Source organism: Tauraco erythrolophus, chromosome 3 (assembly GCF_009769465.1).
Source record: "Tauraco erythrolophus isolate bTauEry1 chromosome 3, bTauEry1.pri, whole genome shotgun sequence".
Taxonomy (NCBI): domain Eukaryota; kingdom Metazoa; phylum Chordata; class Aves; order Musophagiformes; family Musophagidae; genus Tauraco; species Tauraco erythrolophus.
In genome coordinates, this window is record NC_141467.1 from 104,067,989 (window position 1) to 104,086,342 (window position 18,354).

The window sequence follows — 18,354 nt, forward strand, 5'->3', positions numbered from 1 at the left end:
TTTCAAGACTGTGTAGCACTTAAAAACAAGAGCCTTTGTGTGTTGTGAAGATAAAGCATCCAGGCTAAAAATACCTTCCTGTGATGGGAAGAGGATGCAGATTTAAAGAGACTGTAGATGGAAGCACTGTATTTTCCTTAGGGTATACTTGGCTGTGGTTCATTCTGCACTGGTGAGAGGCTGTGATTTCCAAGAGGAGAGCAAAGCTCAGTACGTTTGCAAGAAGGTCTTGCCTTGTTCAGGGTCTTCCCTTAAGTCAGCACTCATCCAGGACCCAAACCTGCCCTGCATGTTGCCTACCAGGGACTCAGAGATGCATGGAGGTCACTTGTGTTTCAATAATTTGTGTGGAGAGTGATTATATGCCAAGCTGAGTAGTGGCAGCACAGGGCTCAGTCTTGGTTAGTCAGCAGTGTATTTACCCAACTCCATGGACGCTATTTTGCACCCACGGGGACAAACAGCAATCCATAACAAGATGAAACATGCTGAGAAGTTTACTTTCAGGTGGAATTCTTCTCTTTGTCTGAGCTGAAAAAAAAAAAAAATAATCCAGGAGTCCAGGCAAATCTGTCACCTAGGTTCTCTGTGATGAGTGGGAAGGAGTAGGCATCTCCAGTTCCTGAGGTGAGAAGGCAACTCTTCCCTCATTCTGGAAGGCACGTTTATTTCTCCATGCATAGAAATGTGAAGAGTCCACTTGGTTTGATTAAGGACTGAGTTTATCTCGCCTCAGCTCAAGTGTCTACAAAGTCCACGTCTCCATCAGAACTAGCTGTTGTCTTACAGGCTAAAGATTTCCTAGGAAATGTCAATGAAATTCAGTGTGGGATCCATCTATCAAAGGCAGGAATCTAATTCAGGCTTACATATACCAAACCCTGAACATCACTGACTGTTGAATTCCTCTTCATTGACTGTACAGGTTGACTTGCTCAAATGAAGACATCCAAATAGACGACTTTCCTTCCCACCTGCTCCCTAGATCTAAAGTGCTCACAGAGGTACAAGGAGCCTGTGGCATAACCTCTTCTGAACTTCAGCACCCTAGGATGTGAAGTAAGCTCTCTTGTGGGACCAGAGCCTTGATAAGTTATATCAGGTATTGCATAATACATCAGATCCTCATGGGGCTTGAATGGCTGAGATGACCTCATGGTAGAAAACACAAATGAGAATTTTGTCACAAAGTTTGAGTTTGTTCCCTGCACAATGATCTCAGCCTGGTGTGGAGTCAACCCCCCCCCAGTCACTGATTCAGGGAACAGGCACAGGGAAGGGGCTGAGATCACCTAGGGTGGATCTCTTCCCTGGAAAATGTAGAGTATGGTCAGCTTTGGTACCAAGCTGAAGAAATGGCTATGGTTATCTGCTCAAGACCTCTGTTGGTAGGGCCACAGGGGTTGATCTCTGGCTTTCTATAAACACTCAGGGTGCTGAAACCAGGTGAGAGAAGAAAGGTGAGTCAACAGTTATGATCTGCTCTTCAGCCAGCAAGTGACACTGAGGACGAAGCCTGTTCTGAAGCTTCTAGGACCAGCAGGGCTCAGGTGGGTAATCACTCTTCGTTGGGCCACTACTTTGCAAAGTCCTAGGAAACAGCAGGTGGAAGCTCTGGCTTTTCTTTTTTTTTTCTTTTTCTGTTGTCTTTCTCAAGCCTTCTAGCTTCCTAGAATCTTCCTAGGTCTACTCTAGAGAATAGAAGGAGAAAAAGTCCCTCAGGAAGGATGGGACACAGCAGTGATAGTAACAACTGTGCAGGCAGCCATGTCCTATTGAAACACCACCCCTAATCCCAAGAACGTTAATAAAAGAGAACGTGCACACAGCATTAAATTTGAATCTATCTCATGAAAACCTCATGTCCATCAGCTGCTAGGAATGCATGCATCTAAAAAAAGACTATGAAGCGATGGTATGTAGTAATCGTTCATCTAGTTTAACCCTGCCAGTTTCTCATGACCCACAGTTAAATATTCAAGCACCTTGAGTTCATTACAGATATGCTACTAATTATATCTGCTTGCAAACATCCTGCCAGCCAAATCCCAAGAACCAGAAGCACTCAAACTTGTTGGTTTTTTTTTCCATCCTATCTTTCTTTGGTTTTCCTCTCGTATTTTCTTTTTGTTCCTGTGTGCAAGCCCTTAAATCAGTTTCTGAGCTCTGAAGTCTGATTCCCACTTCCTGCCTCAACCTAGATTCAGAATTTTCCCCTCTCACCTTCTCCAGCAAGTTCTCCTTTAGCTCAGTGTTCAAGTCAGTTTGTGATGGGCCTTGACAATTTTGAAGGAGAAGAGAAAGAAAGAGAAAGAAGAAGAGAAGAGAAAGAAAGAGAAAGAAGAGAAGAGAGGAGGGGAAAAAAATAAAAAGGCCTTGTAAAGATTAGTTTCTCGAGGGGGAACAAAAAAACAAAAAAAGCACTCAGTCTGGAGGGAAAGTTTAATTAAAAAGAGCAGAGTTTTTAATTACCAGGGAAATCTACTTGAATGATTCATTTGCATAATCCCGATGGCAGTGGGAGAACAGGCAGGAACGAGATAAGCTTTCTTTACAATCCTCTTGCTTTTCCATATCTCTCCAAAAATTACTCTGATCCTTCACTCCTTCTCTCTCTCGTTCCCTGCTACATCGTCCTCCCATCTGATTCCGCATTTTAGCCTTTGGCTGCCTGCTTGTTTGGCTTTTCCCTTGTTATTGCACGGTGCATTTTGGTACAAATGATGCATCTTTTCTCCTGCTGGGGCTGTCTAGGTGAGGTGTAACCAGTCCCTCCCTTCTTCCCCCACTCAGGCTCTGTTGGATTGTCCTTAATTGCTGAGCACTGGCATACGTTATCACTTGATGACATTCAGAGTGAGAGCAGAGAGAAATTCATCAGCAGAGAAGACAGCCAGAAGGTCAAAACGCCTTTAGCCAGCTCTGGTGGCCAGCAAAAGAATGACACATGAAAATTAGACTGTCTTGTCTCTAAAGATGATTCTTGTCCAGACTAAAGTAGACGTGACGAACTTTCCATACACTGTATCAACCATACATTCTTTTACACCCATTGTCAAACCTGTAGCAGCCATCTCCAACATAGCACGGCAGCTGGCCAGCATCCCTCTTGCGTGGGATCTGGGGACACCAACACCTCAGGGTGTGTCAGTGGCAGACAAGAGAAGGGAAAGTGTGCATTTAATGGACCCCACTACCAACCTTGTCCTCTAGCTGCTGCTTGGTGACATCTTCTCCAACATGATGTATGCCAAGCCACCCCAGCACCCTACATGCAATCCCATGCCCTGCTACTTGGTCTGTGGTGACCTAATTGGCCTGGCCTATCCAATCCTCTCCTGCAAGATGAAAGGGAAGCTTGAAATGACTTATCTCTCTGAGTGTTATGACTCACATGCTTTCTGTCCATATTATTGACTGGTTACCTGTTGAAAGGCTCATTCCTTTCGAGCACGTTGAAATGTATAGATAAAAGTGTCATGCTCTGTCCTGCAAGAAACCCCGCTGATAAAAAGTCAGCTTGCTCCTTCACGTGCTCCTGGCCTGTACCCACAAGTACTTCTCCAGGCAACACCTGATTACAGGTGATTGTGGCCCAGGAAAGAGGCAGAATCATAGAATAGATTGGGTTGGAAAGGACCTTAAAGTTCATGTAGTTCCAACCTCCCTGCCATGGACAGGGAGACTTTCTTCTATATCAGGTTGTTCAAAGCATCGTCCAATCTGACCTTGAACATTTCCAGGGATGAGGCAGCCACACTTCTCTGGGCAACCTGATCCAGTTCTTCACCACCCTCAGAGGGAAGAATTTCTTCCTTAGATCTAATTGAAATCTCCCCTCTTTCAATTTAAAGCCATTGCTTCTTATCATTATACGTCTTAGCAAAAAGTCCCTCTCCAGCTTTCTTGTAAACCCCCTTCAGGTACTGGAAGGTGCTGGAAGGTCTTGCCAGAGCCTTCTCTTCTCCAGGCTGAACAACCCCAACTCTCTCAGCCTGTCTTCAGAGAAGAGCTGCTCCAGCCCTCTGGTCATCTGGTTGACTCTCCTCTGGACCTGCTCCAAAAATTTTATGTGCTTCCAGGAATGGGAAAAACCACCTTGTATCTCAAGCAGGGAGGGCGAGGTTAGTCATGTGGAAGGAGCAATGATGTCTTATTTGTCTTTAAGGCAGAGAAGGAGTTCTGGATAATTTCATTTACCTGCCTGGAGACAGCCAATCACATAGGAAGAGACAAGTGAGGGACATCTGCCCAGAGGTGAGGATGGAGTTCTCTCACCTGGACACGGACAGACCTTAGGTATACCAAAGTCTAGGGCTTGAGCGAGTACTGAACCACACGCTGTGAACAGTGCTCCTCCAAACAAGTCTGGATTTGACCATGATCACAGAAGTCAACGTTCAGCAAGGAGAGGTGTTTAGCTCTCCTAGATCACAGTGCTTTGCCTCTGGAAGACCTTCTTTCTCCCTTACTGCCTGCTGGGCTTCCTGGTCCCTCCCCTGCTTTGTAAGTCAATAGAAAAAGAGATTTCCATGCTTTTGTTACAGAAGCAGTTGAAAAGGTCTTTTGTTGTTGCTGCCTTTGAGTCTCTAAAGTCAGAAAATTGATGGGAACACTATGATAAGAAGAGGGTTGTCCGACCTTTCCGCACTTCCTGACATCCTTGATATTAACATATGTTAGAGATGCCGGAAATCAAGAAGAGATGCAGTAGGTCAGATGACAAGCAACCTGTGCCTGTACCTAAAGTGTGAGAGAGAGAAAAACCATCAGTTTAAGAAACACAGATGGGAGCAAATATAAGTCTATAGCAAAAAAATAAGAGAATTGCAGAGATATAGAGAGAAGCAGGGAATACTGTTCATCTGGGTGCAGAGGGACCATGTGTTTCCAAATGAGGATGCCACCACAGAGCAGTTTACCCCTCCAGCCCTCTCTGACCCACAGAATGGCAGCGTGAGGTGTGACAGTTCAGTGTTTGTGTCTTGAGGCTGATAGATGAGACGTGAAGCACGGATTTTTCTTGTTTAATTAAGCTGAGGGGGTGAGAGACACCACAGGAAACCACCAGAAAATTGATTTCTCCTCACATACGCGCCTACGCGTGCATCGGGATGTGTGCAGCGTTGTGTGCGGATGCCTAGAGACCATATTTTGGAGCACCTGCATGTGTGTTGTCTCTGTGCTTCTGCGCGTAAAACCAGGCAAGGTTTGTGGGAAGAGTTAATGCTGCTTCAAAAATTAATGTAATATCTATGTTTAAAATGTATTGCGGATAAAAAGCAAAGTAAAATAAGCTTTGGGGATAAACAGATTGCTATAGGGTCTGAAACATATGGATGTAAAGTGGTGGTTGCCTGCATATATTCAAAGAGCTGCACGGATATAGCAAGCCCTGTGCGTGTGCACGTGATAAATCGTACACGTGCATAGAATCATAGAATCACAGAATGGTTTGAGTTGAAAGGGACCTCAAAGATCATCTAGTTCCAACCCCCCTGCCATGGGTAGGGACACCCTCCACTACACCACGTTGCCCAAAGCCTCATCTAACCTGGCCTGAACACTTCCAGGGATGAGGCAGCCACAACTTGTCTGGACAACCTGTTCCAGTGCCTCACCACCCTCTGAGTGAAAAATTTCTTCCTTGTATCTAATCTAAATCTCCCCTCTTTCAGTTTAAAGCCATTGCCCCTTGTCCTATGACTATATACCCTTGTAAAAAGTCCCTCTCCAGTATGCATACACACATATACAGAAGACGAGGGTGCTCAGAGACCTGCATCAGCACGTGCCAAAGTGCGGTGCGTGTGGCTTTAAGGAAAGACATAGACGTTTTGAGGGAACAGAGATATTTCTGTGTGTAAGAGACTGTGGGCAGGCTGCAAGCACCGAGTGTCTCTGTACGTGTGAGTGCAATAATCCAGAACGACTTGTTCCAGCATGCGAGGAGGAGGTACAAGCCTGCACACGCGCGTGTGTGTAGAGACTGTGGTCCATGTGTGTGTGTGTCGAGCAGCAGACACGTGAACGGCCGTGCCCGCCGGGCCCCCTGCATGCACCAGTGAAGTAGGCAGTGACTGCGTTTCATAGAATCATAGAATGATTAGGGTTGGAAGGAACCTCAAAGATCATCTAGTTCCAACCCTCCTGCCATGGGCAGGGAAACCCTCCACTACACCAGGTTGCCCAAAGCCTCATCCAACCTGGCCTTGAACACTTCCAGGGATGGGGCATCTACAGCTTCTCTGGGCAACCTGTTCCACTTCCTCACCACCCTCTGGGTGAAAAATTTCTTCCTTATATCTAATCTAAATCTGCCCTCTTTCAGTTTAAAGCCATTACCCCTTGTCCTATCACTACATGCCCTTGTAAAAACTCCCTTTCTAGCTTTCCTGTAGGCCCCCTTTAAGTACTGGAAGGCTGCAAGTACTGGTTTGCTCGCGTGTTTCCGCAGGTATGATTCAGGCATCTGCATCTACACTGTAAGCTGCACGTTGGGTTACAGTAAGGGATGAGTGTGTACAGTAAAGGTGCGTAAAGAACCAGCACAGGCTGCTTATGCATGGGCAAGTGTGTGTGTATGGATGCCCTCAGCACAGCATGTAACAGAGGGGAGAGAGGGAGACTTCGGACCTTCGCTCCATCTTGAGACTGTTTGTGATAACGAGTGATTCCTGGTTTGACCTGCATGCACTGCTGGAGAAGGAAAAAATGAGGAAACTAGAAGGGAAATTTCAGCTGCCTGGAAAACATCAGCTGCCAGCAGCGCACTGTGGCTGGTAAAGCATTGTAGGGACCATCAGGTTTTGTGCCTAAAAGCAGATCCTGGAAGTGAATTAGTATTAATGAAATGTGGAAGATCAGGGACTGGGATACAGAGAGGAGTTGGGCAAGTAAACTTGTTAATGATGTAACCGTGTCCTGCAGGTCCCCCAGCTGATTCGCTGGCCATCATCCCACACAACCAGAGCAATAACTTGGGTATCATTGCTCAAGTTTTCTGTCTTGCAATGCCATCCCATAATTTTCCCAGTCCAGTATGATCCAGCATTTTCCATTATCTATTTTCCACCATCCTCCTGTGTCTTGCAAGCACCTTCCTGCTTTCTGTACTGTCTTCAGCCCCCACCCCATGGCTGCCCTCTCCACCTCCCTGCAACTCAGACAAGCGCTCTCTTCCTCTCGGACAGGTATTTCACAAAGCAACTTGGACATTAAAGGCCTCGAACCTCTTTCCAAACGAAGCTAAGATCAGCAGAGAGGACGAACAGGTACTAGGGACTGAGATAAACAGCTCCCTAGATGTATCTCAGGTCTTTCATTTCATCGGGAAACCAAGCTGCAAATGTAGCCAGCCATTAGTGATGCATTGAAATTAATTCTGAGTTAGTGGTTAAACATACAAATCAAAAGAAAACAAGATAAAATAAACCTCCACCAAGTCTGCTATTGCAGTCTCAGCATTCATGACTGTATGTTTCTGCCATTACTGACCCTTTTGCAATGCTGCCTCTCACGTGCGGCTCATCGTTACAGGGTTATGCCACCCCTGACCTCAAACTTCATCTCAGATGTCCCTGAGATAAAAATCCCTCTGACTATATTAAGTAGAAAATAATTTAGTGGGCATGTTCTGGAATTGTCTGTTCCCACTCATGGGCCAGCTGTGCTGTTAAAAGTCCCTGCAGCATATTTCAACATCTGATCTATGCTCTCTCACATCCTTCTGCACTCGACTGATAGTAAATAGTGGCAATTAAGGCAGTTTGTGCAAGTCCTACGTGGAGCAAGCTTTGGTCACCCCTTGGTTTGTTAGTCCTCTATGACAGTTGATCTGATGAGTTAATAGGAGACAAAAAATAAATTTTGCACAGGAAGATGGAGTTCATCACTACTTTGAACAAGGGTGTGTAGTGACAGGACAAGGGGTAATGGCTTTAAATTGAGAGAGGGTATATTTAGATCAGATCTAAGGAAGAAATTCTTCCCTCTGAGGGTGGTGAGGCACTGGCACAGGTTGCCCAGGGAAGTTGTGGCTGCCTCATCCCTGGAAGTGTTCCAGGCCAGGTTGGATGAGGCTTTGAGCAAGCTGATGTAGTGGAAGATGTCCGTGCCCATGGCAGGGAGGTTGGAACTAGATGATCTTTAAGGTCCTTTTCAACCCAAATAATCTATCATCTGCTTAACAAATTCTGAAACTTCCTTGTTAAAACCAGCAGTGGTAACAGAGTCTCTGACCCTTTACTTTGTTTATGGATCATTCCTCCTTTTCACAGTCTGATTTGTGCTCAAAATCATGACACTAGTCAGATAACAGGTGATCTGTAAGCTTTCCCTGTTTCTCCCTTTGCCCTGCCAGACTGCTTTGCCAAGGGACACAGGTTCCTGCCTGCACAAGGTCTTGCATGTGAAGATTATTTTGTGCCTACAGAAGTGAAGTTAAACTCCTTTCTATCTCCTACATCGTGCAAAAGACACAGGAGGGTAACTGCATTTCTTTATGCACTTGCACTGTCCTCTTCAAAAGCAACCGCCTACTACACAATCTGGAGTAAAAATATTACCCCAGTAAAGAGGTCAGATTTTATAAATATCCAAATACTCTTATGCATCCTCCTCTGGGCAAGGCACAGCAGCAGTCGTCTGACAGAGTGCCCATGCTGTGGTTGCTGTGAACCTCTAGCAGTCCAAAACAGCCAAATGCAAATATCAAAGCTTTATCCTTTGAGAATTATGCAGGGAACCCCAAAAGAAGGTCTCATGTGTAAGCAGGAAGAAAAAGACTTAAGTCAGGCTGGATATCACGTTTCATGGAATCAGGGGGGATGTCTAGGTAGGTGCTCAGCACTCCCTCTTCTTCTCCAAGGCCTTTGCTTTTCAACCAGCTCATTTCTCACCCAGAGAGCAGAGGAAGGCCCATATCTTTCAGTGTATTCTGACCCTCAGATATACTTTTGCATTTACAGCCTGTTTACAAGGAAAAATGAAGTGCCCTGTGCCCCTTCTTATTCTCCCCGAATTCTTAGAAGCTGGTTCCTCAGGGTTCTCATCTCCACTTTTGCAGAAAGGGATTGCAATGTTTCTGATGGTCACAGTGGCCATACACCAGCCTGTTTACCAGGGAATGTTGTGGAAGCAAAGAAGACGATGCTCCAATCAATGCAAGCGATAATCTGTCTGGGTGTCAGTAAAACTTTGTAATGGTTTCCAAAGTCTTTATATAGTCGCTAAACCTCATCAGAGTACCACAGTTCAGGCAAGTGGATCTATTAAGGCCAAAACTGGTGTCATGTTTGACGGGAAAAATGAGATGGTGATTATCAGCTGGTGATGGTAATTATCAGCTGGTAAGCCTGAACATCAGTTCCATACAAAATAGTGAAAACAGTGTTACAAGATGCAATCAATAAAGAACCAGAAGGTCAGAATACAATTAATGTCAGTCAATGCGCTTTATGGAAGAGGTCCTTGTCAAGACAGCCTGATTATGTTTCTGATGAGATAACAAGATCTGTGATACTGGTAACCACATCAATATAAGACTTTTTTAAAGGGTTTGATTCATTCCCAGCAGTCTGATTTTTACTTTTTTTTTAAAAAAAATAAGCAATATAAATATCAAATCAATTAAGAGCTGGTAAACTGACTCATCTCAGAAAGAACTTGTCAATGGCAAATCATCACTGAAGCAGGTTCTGCAAGAACTATTCAACATCGTTATCAATGATCTGGGAATAAGAATAAAATCACTGCTGACAACACCTCTAAAAGACAATGATTGCCTCTCAGTAGGGCAGAGTGATCCTACAGAGAGATCTGAATTATTTGGGAAACTTGACCAATTCCAAGATGAGTCAAGTTAGCCTGTCTGAATGCAAATTTTTATATCCAGAAACAAGCAATGCAGACCAACGAATTCAAATGAGACTACCATTCAGAAAATGAGAAATTGAAAAGGATTTAACCTCCAGAGTGGACAGTACAAACAATTCAGAGTGAACTGCTTTCCTAGAGTAAATGTATAGTAAAAATTATGCATGTGATTATTGCAGGATTAATTAAATTATTTTGGTCTGTAGCCATAATGTGTGTGAGACTGATACTGGAAGAGTGTGGTTTTAAAACCTGCAAGAGATACAAAGAAGAAAGGCCAAAAATACAAGCAAACAAAAAAATAGTAACTGGCAGAAGGTTTTCAGAATCTGGTAAATGGAAGATCATAGAATCATAGAATCATAGAATGGTTAGGGCTGGAAGGGACCTTCAAAGGTCATCTAGTCCAACCCCCCTGCAAGGAACAGGGATATCTCCTACTAGATCAGGTTGCTCAGGGCCTTGAAGATTAAGAAGATTATATAAAAAGCAATAAGAAATGCTTCTATAGGTATGTAGGGGACAAAAGGAAGTCCAAGGAGAATGTAGGCCCCCTCCGGAAGGATACTGGTGCTCTGGTCACCCGGGACATAGAGAAGGCTGAGGTACTCAATGAATTTTTTGCCTCAGTCTTCACTGATAAAGCCTCTTGTCTTACCACCCAAGCTGTGGAAAGAACTAGCAGGGACTGTGAGGATGAACCACCGCCCACTGTACTTGAAGAGCAGGTTCGGGAACATCTGAGGAACTTGAAGGTGCACAAGTCCATGGGACCTGATGAGATCCATCCGCGGGTCCTGAAGGAACTGGCGGATGAAGTTGCCAAGCCACTGGCCATTGTATTTGAGAAGTCGTGGCGGTCTGGCGAGGTCCCCAATGACTGGAAGAGAGGGAACATAACCCCCATTTTTAAAAAGGGGAACAAGGAGAACCCGGGCAACTACAGGCCGGTCAGCCTCACCTCTGTGCCTGGCAAGGTCATGGAGCAGATTCTCCTGGGAACCATGCTAAGGCACATGGAGAGCAAGGAGGTGGTGGGTGACAGCCAACATGGCTTCACCAAAGGCAGATCGTGCCTGACCAACTTGGTGGCCTTTTACGATGGGGTGACAACATCGGTGGACAAGGGTCGACCAACGGATGTCATCTACCTGGACTTGTGCAAAGCTTTTGACACTGTCCCGCACGACATTCTTCTCTCTAAACTAGAGAGGCATGGGTTTGATGGATGGACCACTCGGTGGATAAGGAATTGGCTCAATGGCCGTACTCAGAGAGTAGTGGTCAACGGCTCGATGTCCAAGTGGAGACCGGTCACGAGTGGCGTCCCTCAGGGGTCCGTGTTGGGCCCGGCCCTCTTCAACATCTTTGTCGGTGACGTGGACAGTGGCATGGAGTGCACCCTCAGCAAGTTCGCCGATGACACCAAGCTGTGTGGTGCCGTCGACACGCTGGAAGGGAGGGATGCCATCCAGAGGGACCTCGACAGGCTGGAGAGGTGGGCCCGTACCAACCTCATGAAGTTCAACCAGGCCAAGTGCAAGGTCCTACATCTGGGTCATGGCAATCCCAGGCACAAATACAGACTGGGCGGAGAATGGATCGTGAGCAGCCCTGAGGAGAAGGACTTGGGAGTACTGGTGGACGAGAAGCTCAATATGAGCCGGCAATGTGCTCTTGCGGCCCAGAAGGCCAGCTGCATCCTGGGCTGCATCAAGAGGAGCGTGGCCAGCAGGTCAAGGGAGGTGATTCTCCCCCTCTACTCTGCCCTCGTGAGACCTCACTTGGAGTATTGCGTCCAGTTCTGGAGTCCCCAACATAAGAAGGACATGGACCAGTTGGAGAGGGTCCAGAGGAGGGCCACGAAGATGATAAGAGGGCTGGAGTACCTTTCCTATGAGGACAGGCTGAAGGAGTTGGGGCTGTTCAGCCTGGAGAAGAGGAGGCTCCGGGGTGACCTTATAGCGGTCTTCCAGTACCTCAAGGGGGCCTACAAGAAAGATGGGGAGAGGCTGTTCAGGAGGGCCAGTTGTGATAGGACAAAGGGTAATGGTTTTAAAATAGAGGGAGGTAGATTCAGGTTGGATATTAGGAAAAAATTTTTTACCATGAGAGTTGTAGAACACTGGAACAGGTTGCCCAGAGAGGTGGTGGATGCTCCATCCCTGGAGACGTTCAAGGCCCGGTTGGATGAGGCCCTGAGCAACCTGATCTAGTTGGAGATATCCCTGTTCCTTGCAGGGGGGTTGGACTAGATGACCTTTGAAGGTCCCTTCCAGCCCTAACGATTCTATGATTCTATGATTCTATAAGTGCCTTGATCGTTTTGCCGAGCGAGAACAGGACACTATGAGTTACTTAAGAAAAGCAAAATGAGACAATCAGAAAAAAAATCAGTGGCTGGACATTAAAACCTCAAGAAGTTACAACTAAAATAAGGGGTTTATTTACTTTTTTTCTTTGTAGAATGATCAATCATCCAGAGGAGGTTTCATGTAAAAGAACTCAAAGTCGGCAGATGTCATATTTTGTACATCAGCATGTGTGAAACAGGTTATAGCAGATAAATTAGCTAGATAGACATCTTTCTATTCTGAATATGTATCGTGTTCCTCATCTGATGCACTCCCATCCAGTGATCTGCAACCACTCAGCAGGCACTGATTTCAGCAGCGGGAGAGAGCAGTCCCTGGTATTTCACACCATATTGCAAATTTAGGTGTTAGCTCTTCCCTGATCAAGCAAACAGGGCCAGAGTACAGGCTGAAGCACTGTTTCCTGATAGTCCACACTATCTAATTGTTAGTCCTGGCACAGTTTTGGTCTATGCTAGTAGAACTTTTCTAGGAAGAGTCAGGACATTTGTACTGGCGGATATGAAAGGCCAGTGGCTGCTCCCAAATGCGTTATGGATGAAGGCGCCCTTCGCAGAGGTGAGGGGTGTGCAGTTGCATGATTGTTAGCTGAGACATCCCGTGTCATTTTCCATCAGAGACATGGAAATAACGGCTAAAAGCTTTCCCACCTCCAAGTCAGACACACCTCTGGCCAAGGCCAAACCAATCAGCAATGGTGGTAGCACTTCTGTAGTAACATATTTAAGAAGGAAAGAAAAAAAAACTGCTGAGGAACCTGCAGCAAAGAGAAGGGGAGGCACTGGTCTCACCCCTGGCCTCCTGTGCAGGCAGCTGTCTGCGGTCAGGGCTGCCAGAGTTCACCCAGCCAGTTGGGTCCGACACAGTGGTGCAGAGAGGGGAGTACGATGTGAGAGAAACAACTATGAAGACACCAAGATCAGTGAAGATGGAGAGGAGGAGGTGTGCTGGAGCCAAGATTCCCATGCAGCCCGTGGTGAGATGACAGGTGGCCCATCTGCAGCCCATGGAGATTAATGGTGGAGCAGAGATTGACAGGCAGCCCATGAAGGACCCCATGCCAGAACAGGTGGCTGAGTTTGCAGGAGGTTGTGACCCTATGGAAAGCCCATGTTGGAGCAGTCTGTTCTTGAGGGACTGTACCCTGCAGGAGGGACCCATGCTGGAGCAGCGGAAGAGTGTGAGGAGTCCTCCCCTAAGGAAGAAAGAGCAGCAGAAACAACGTGTGACAAACTGACCGCAACCCCCATTCCCCATCCCCCTGTGCTGCTGGAGGAGGGAGGTAGGGGAGGGAAGGTGTTTTAAAGATTTGATTTATTTCTCATTATCCTACTCTGATGTCATTGGTAAGAAATTAAATTGATTTTTCCCCAAGTTGAGTCGGTCTTGCCTGTGACCATAATTGGTGAATGATCTCTCCCTGTCCTTGTCTCGACCCGTGAGCCTTTTGTTATGTTTTCTCCTCCCCAACCCACTGGAGGGAAGGAGTAAGTGAGTGGCCATGTGGCACTTAGTTGCCAGCTGGGGCTAAATCAGGACAAGGGTCTGGAGCACAAGTTTTATGAGGAGCATCTGAGGGAATTGGGGATGTTTAGTCTGGAGAAAAGGAGGCTGAGGGAAGACCTTATTGCTCCCTACAAATACATAAAAGAAGGTTGTAGTGAGGTGAGTGTTGGTGTCTTCTTCCAAGTTACAAGCGATAGATTAAGAGGAAATGGCCTGAAGTTGTGCCAGGGGAGGTTTAGATTGGATACTAGGAAAAATTTCTTCACCAAAAGGGTTGTCAAACATTGGAACAGGCTGCCCAGGGAAGTGATTGACTCACCATCCCTGGAGGTATTTAAAAGATGTGTAGATGTGGTGTTTAGGGACATGGTTTAGTGGTGGACTTGGCAGTGCTACGTTCATGGCTGGACTTGATAATCTTAAAGGTCTTTTCAACCTAAATGATTCTATGAACATTGAGAAGAAACCTGTGCCCTCCAGGGTAATCACTGAAGACACCTGATTTTTATAACCCATCATGCCCATCATTTATGTGGATTATTCAAAGCAGTTTCCTCTGTCAGCTGGCAGAGTCATTTTAATCTGCTGGTATACATCACAGTTATCATAAAAATGTAGAGCAAATTCCACGGAATGGACAAAGTTGTACAAATATTGAGTGAAATACATGCATCAGAATCCAGATGTTTAGATTTTTTTTTTATGTAATTCTAGCCACATAATTCTGTGCTTCAGAAGTGAATGAAATGAATTATTAATGCTTTTCTCCCAAAACAAAAATGTATTAGAGAGGTTTTCATGAAGATAAGCCAATAAAATACAGAATCTAAATATTACCTGCGGATAACTGCTTTCTAAGTAGCCAGGAGACCTTTTCTTTCCAGCTCCTTTCTTCTCATGGCACAAAACTCACGTTTAAACTTGGAAGGGACCAGATCTCAACTCCCTGAGGACACTTCACTTTCAAATCATTACCATCACCTTACACTTTTTTATCCACAAGCTCCCCAAACCAGATGTTCAGGAGGCTTTACAGTGTGGATTTTTCTATTTTATTAGTAACAAAAATTTTTACTTCCCCAGAAGGTCCAGGTGTGACATGTCTTCAAAACTTGAGTGTGCATAAATTAACTGCACAGGGCTTCTTTTTGCTCTGTTTAACTTTCAGTTAGAAGCCCAAAAGCTTCCTCATAACAACTGTCCTGATTACAAGAGTAATCTGTAGTCCCTATGCCCAATGCCAGCCAGGAAGGGAAATCTTCGAGAACAGAGCAAACATTGTTGGGAATAGCTTAGAAACAGCTGTTCTTGCCTTCAGGCCTACACACTTAGGACTAAGCGACCTGGTTTACCCAGTCCTTCATTTTTATGGTTTATATCCCTACGTGTGGTGATAATTGGTGCATTTCTAACTGTTATTTAAACTCTGCTAATGGGAATATTAGCTATTAATTACCTCTTGCCTTGTTTCAGCTATTGTATTTCTCAGTAGAAATATCCAAAGTGGAGATGAAGTATGATAATTCTCTTGTGAAAGTGATTAGGTAGGAGTTTTTGTTTTATTTTTATTTTGTTCTAGGAGGATTGTTGGGGATGTTGCTTGGTTTGTTGCTTTTTTGTTCCAGGCACTGCTCTTGCTGAACCTCTGAAACACTAACTTGGCATGCTGTCTTCAAACAGCTTTGCAAAGAGGATAAAGATGGAAATAAATAGACATATGGTGCACATGAGCCTAATTCATGCAAAGTTGCTCATCCTGGGCAGATGGAAATGGATGTTTGAGTACCTTGGTTAGAAAGCTGCCTTAAAACTTACCTTCTTTTTATTTTCGCTTTGTCATCAGCTTGGCTAATGAGCAGCTCCAAGGCAACTTTTCTTGCTGCTCAGACTCTTGTGCAAATTAATTTTCCAGTTGTGTGTCCTCCTTGCCCCTCTTCTCTCGATCCATTTGCAAGTTTCGATGTCAGACCGATTACTTTAATGGCAGCAAATGTAAAGTATGCCCAAGCTGTTCCTAGTGTTAATGTAGAAGAGATTAGTCTGATCTCAGAGACATAGAGCAAGGGGAAGGAGAGGTGTATCTTTATCTGAGACTTCCCTGTCACCCAATGGGTTATTTCTTTAGCTCACTGGAACTAGACAGTTGGAACGAGATGATCTTTAAAGTCCCTTCCAACCCAAACCATTCTATGATTCTATAATTTTTTCTTCACCATCAGTGAATCTGCAAAACTCACTCGTGGATTTTTTTTTTTTCTCTCAGCATTTCCAGATATTCTGTCTGAAATTATGACCCTGCACTAGGCATACCTCATGTCAAATTGTTAACCTCCTGGAGCTTGGGGGAATTTGTCAGGGACTCATTCCACTTTTGTATTTTTTTTAATTATTATTTTTTTCTCTCATCTTTTTTCCATTGCATCACTGATCCATCAGACAGTGGTGTTTTGATCTTCACGTAAAGGTGAAAGTCAGCCAACAAAATACGACAAATGCTCATTTTATTAAGCAGGTTTCCACTGAGAATCAAAAGAAAAGACATTGGATCAAAGAGAACGTGGACAGTATCCTGGAGTACTCACTCCACTAAAACCCTCCTCTGTGAGTGTCACCAAGACTGTGAATTCTTAGACCTTGAAGTAATTCAAGACTTGAGCAGGACCAGGTGACATCTGGTTATTTAAATCCCTAAGAGTAACTCTTATTAGAGTTCTATGTTATTAGAACGTTCTTTAACCACAGACCACAGTAATTCAGAAATCTGGTTAGTATTTTGAGGACCCAGATCCCTCAAGGAGGAAAAATACTTTCCTACTTTAGTCATAGCTCGTATTTGTATGTATTTTCTTCTGTACAGAGATGCAGAGGTATTTGGTCATCAACCTGTGCAAACTGAGGTTTTCATCTTCCCTTCTGGTGAAAACCAAATAGTCACATTATTAATAAATCAATAGATGCGTTTGAGCAATATTATATATTCGATGGTACATTAAAACAGAAGAATACTAAACCCTGATCAGTTCAGTGGAAAAGTCCTAACATTCATCCCTAATCACAGTATTATCTTTATCTTGTGTTCTGCATAGCAGATGTCCTTACTTCAAAGCTGCTTGGATTTGTCAGTGATAGGATTGTGGGGCTCTTTCTTTTCCTTTGTTTTTTTTTTGTATTCCTTTCAAAGTTCAGAGGGAAAGCATGTGCTGTCAGCATTTGCTAAATGTGAGCACAGCTGGAATTTCCACTACAAGGTGAGACAAGCTAAGGAGCTTATAGAGCAGAGTGTGTGTGTGTGTTTCTGTTCTGCAAGGCAGACCGTAGGGGGCTGAGTTGGAGGAGATGTATTCTCCAGAATTATGGCTCCACAACATTAGTTGGGCAATGAAATCTATGTATAAATTCTCTCCATGCTTTGTATCTTGGCTGGAAAGAGTAGGCATGAATATTTTAGAAGGAAGGAATTTTCGGTGCTCAGCTCTTGGGTGCCATCAGAAGAGACCATGCACCTTTTACGAGTCTCATAAAAATGGTCCAACCTGTCTCAGAGCACTAGAGCTTGAGCTTAGAATGACTGTTTCATGCTTTATATGGAGGTAACGGAAATGTTGCACTTCTCCACGGTGCAATCCACCCTAGAGTCTGCACAACCAACATACACTTGTTCAACACTTACGAAACAAGAGGAGTGTATCACCAGATACAAACAGGACTGACATTTTCCTCTGTCTTCATCTATACACAAATGGCATGCTGGATTTGCATAGGGTACCAATGGCTGGAAAAAAACACCAACTACTCTAGTTTGAGGCATCCGTTTTTTCCCATGGCTTCCCCTTTCCTGAATACCTCCTCTTTCCTGCATTCTGTCAAGCCCTTTCCCACATACCTGCACCCAGCAATGGACAGTGGAGCTCAAAAGTTCCACTTTACATCAGGATATGCTTGATGAGGAGAGCAGTATCTGAGTTTTCAGAAGGGAGAACTGGGATTAAGAAGCGAATCCACTACTTTTGCTCCTGAACATACCTCCTCCTTCCTGAAAACTCGAAGAGCACTGGAGGAATCTGCACTCCTTCCTACCATTTTTCCTTATATCATGGTTCATCTTCTTCTACCTTTCCCTACTTACAATCCTGCACTTTCTCCAATTACTGCTAGATCCTCTTATGTGTCTGTCTTCTCATCCTCCTCACTTAAACGGTACAGACAGTATAATTCTCTTCGTTTTGAACCTCTCTGTCGAGAAAACACGGTATAGTAAGCTGAAAGCTATTGTTCAGCCAACACTTCAGCTCCTGAAAGCTGTGTATATGAATGTTACCCAAATGGAAAAGGTCATGTCCAGGTTCAATAGCAGGATGGAAATTACCTTTTGTGTAATCCCCAGCAGCTGCTTTTACAAGCAGCTTTGTTTTGAAGCTCTTACAGTTGCTTTTTGTGGCTGGGCTTGCTTATATATTTCCTCAGCTCCTTCCTCTCAATGGACATTGTTCCTGTCCCAAGATGCCTCCACTAATATCCATTCTTCTCTCTCATTAAACTCAGGCTTTCCAAGAAATATTAAAAAGAAGCAACTATACATTCATTGTACACAACAGTG